The sequence below is a fragment of the Vigna radiata genome, chromosome 10, assembly GCF_000741045.1.
Source record: "Vigna radiata var. radiata cultivar VC1973A chromosome 10, Vradiata_ver6, whole genome shotgun sequence".
Classification (NCBI taxonomy): Eukaryota; Viridiplantae; Streptophyta; class Magnoliopsida; order Fabales; family Fabaceae; genus Vigna; species Vigna radiata.
In genome coordinates, this window is record NC_028360.1 from 1,940,251 (window position 1) to 1,942,750 (window position 2,500).

The following is a 2,500-nucleotide window of genomic DNA, read 5'->3' on the forward strand; positions in this document are numbered from 1 at the left end:
TTACCTTTCTTTTCCAACCAATCCTTAAACTTTTGACATTCCTTCTTCATGTGTCCCTTCTTTTTACAAAAGAAACATCTGGACTCCTTCTTAATAACTGGCTGAGCAGGAATCTTTCCCTTCTTATTAACTTGGTTCTTCTTATTCTTAAACGAAGTGGTCAAGTTCACCTTCTCCCCTTCTTCAATCAATAGCCTTTCTTCTTCTTGAACGCACATGGTCAATAATTCATTAATAGACCACTTATCCTTACGTGTGTTGTAAGAGATTTTAAAGGGAACATAATGGTGAGGAAAAGTGCACAAAATATAGTGTACTAGGAAAGAATCAAACATGGTAACTTCCAAAGCTTTTAGTTGAGCCACAATGTCCCTTATGCGCATGATATGATCATGCACTCCTCTAATTCCAATGAGCTTTAAGGATGAAAATTGCATTATAAGAGTGCTGGCAAGAGATTTATCAGATGTTGTAAACTGCTCATCAATAGCCTTTAGTAAATCCTTGACATTCTCATACTGATCAACCGAACCCCGGATTCCAGCGGAAATGTTAGTTTTTATGAATGTTACGGAGAGACGATTTGACCTCTCCCATTTTTCATAAAGTTCAATGGCATCTGGAGTGCTAGTCTTAGTAATACCCGGTGGTTCTGGTTTTCAAATAGCATAGTCTATATCCATCTAGCCTAAATGAAGAAGAACTCTCTCCTTCCAGATCTTATAATTATCTCCTTTCAATTCGGGAATACCACACTTGATATCAGAAAAATTCACAGATTGAGAAATTGCAAATTCAAAATCATGTTCATTATCATAATTTGAGACTCAAATGAATGTCATGTTTTACCAATGCAAAACATGTCTTTACCAATAAGTCTATTAACATAAAACTTGCCTGTGGGCTAAAGCCTTACTCAATTAGACTCATCTAACCTTATGATAAAACTATTAAATTATATTTCATTCCTAATTCCTGTGGGAAAATTAAGAATTATAATTAATATTTTATCCTAATTAATTATACAAATGTAACAAAAATCCTGTGGGTATATTTCATCACAGTATATATAATTAATTACAATTAATGTTTTAATAAAGTGATCTTTATAATATAATTTAACTAATTAAAGATGTTGTGGCTACTCTCTAATTATTAAAAATTATATTTATCACTAAACATTAAACTATCTTTAAGTCTTATATTTAATCTAAATAAAATATAAGCATCATATATAATAAATATATAATATCCATATTTATTATACGCGCATTTTAATCTCAGAATGTAAAACAGTGTCTAACATATATTATACGCATATAATAATAACACGAAAGCACTGCGTCACATATTTGTTATATCCAAAAGCACTGCGTCACATATATGTTATATCCAAAAGATATATTATATATATATATAAACGTGCTCCAGAAACATGGAAAAAAAACACGGAAAAGCAGTGCGTCAATCTCAATGTTCAACGTAAACTCAATATATGAAAAGCAAGTATGCAGAAAGAAAGACAACTCAAACAGCAGTGCACCGTAAAATCTTAATTAAACCCAGAAGCAAAGCAGGTACCTTTCTCCAGTGCGTGTAAATGCAAGTAAAGAAGAAATAAAAAAACTGAATATATTTTTCATAAATATGCCCAAATTGAAAGGCAAAAGCAAATGTCGTTTTAATCATCTTTACCCTCCAGCATAAAAAATTTCTCAGAAAAAATTCACAGAAAATTTTCTTCTTTCTCCAATTTCAAAACAATTAATAAAATTAAAAACACAATACGCAAAGGAGTGAACCAAACATGGCAGAGGATAAACATGCTCTGATACCAAATGTAAAACATGTTCATACAAAGATTCAATAAATCTAAATATATCAAACAAGCACATTTAATCATATTCAGATTTACAAGAATAAAAGCGGAAGCAGAAAGACCAACCTCCAGCCATTGTTGTACGTTTGCCTAATTTCTGGTTTCTGAACCCTTGCTCTTAAAACACGATGGTGATGTATATGAAGGAAAGAGTAGGCTCAGTGACTTGATATGAAATTTTCTGAAAGAGTCTGTATTACTCCAAAAACCATCACAGAGTATTTAACGTTAAAAGAGATTGTTGTGGGAATCATGGGCACAACCACACACGTTTTAAAAACGGTTTTTATTTTTAAAAATGGACCACTTTTTCAGAATATTAACTGCTTTATAATATTAACTAAAAAAGAAATAAAATAAATGGGAAAGATATAATATTAAATAATATAATATNAAAAATGTAACCTTTCTTCTGTATAAGGCTAACAGTAAGCAAATGATATTGAAATCCGATGCTTGGGGAATATACATCGATTTCCTATTGTCATTTATATCTGATGAATTTTGTTGGCATTGAAACTATATTTTGGATGCAGTTTTGGTTAACAGAGGATATTACAAAGCAAGCGAACACAACTATCTACACTAATCAAATATCATTCGTTCACCTCCCAACACATA

General features: G+C 31.2%; 1 long non-coding RNA gene across 1 annotated transcript in view; it reads left to right on the forward strand.

The window, feature by feature from the left end:
- The window catches only part of LOC106775641, a 7,548-nt gene extending 5,155 nt beyond the window's left edge, over positions 1 to 2,393 (forward strand). The window contains exons 2-3 of the long non-coding RNA XR_001376819.2: positions 158 to 159; positions 2,309 to 2,393. This is a non-coding gene — a long non-coding RNA (uncharacterized LOC106775641). The remainder of the gene's footprint in view (positions 1 to 157; positions 160 to 2,308) is intronic.
- The last annotated feature ends 107 nt before the right edge of the window (positions 2,394 to 2,500 follow it).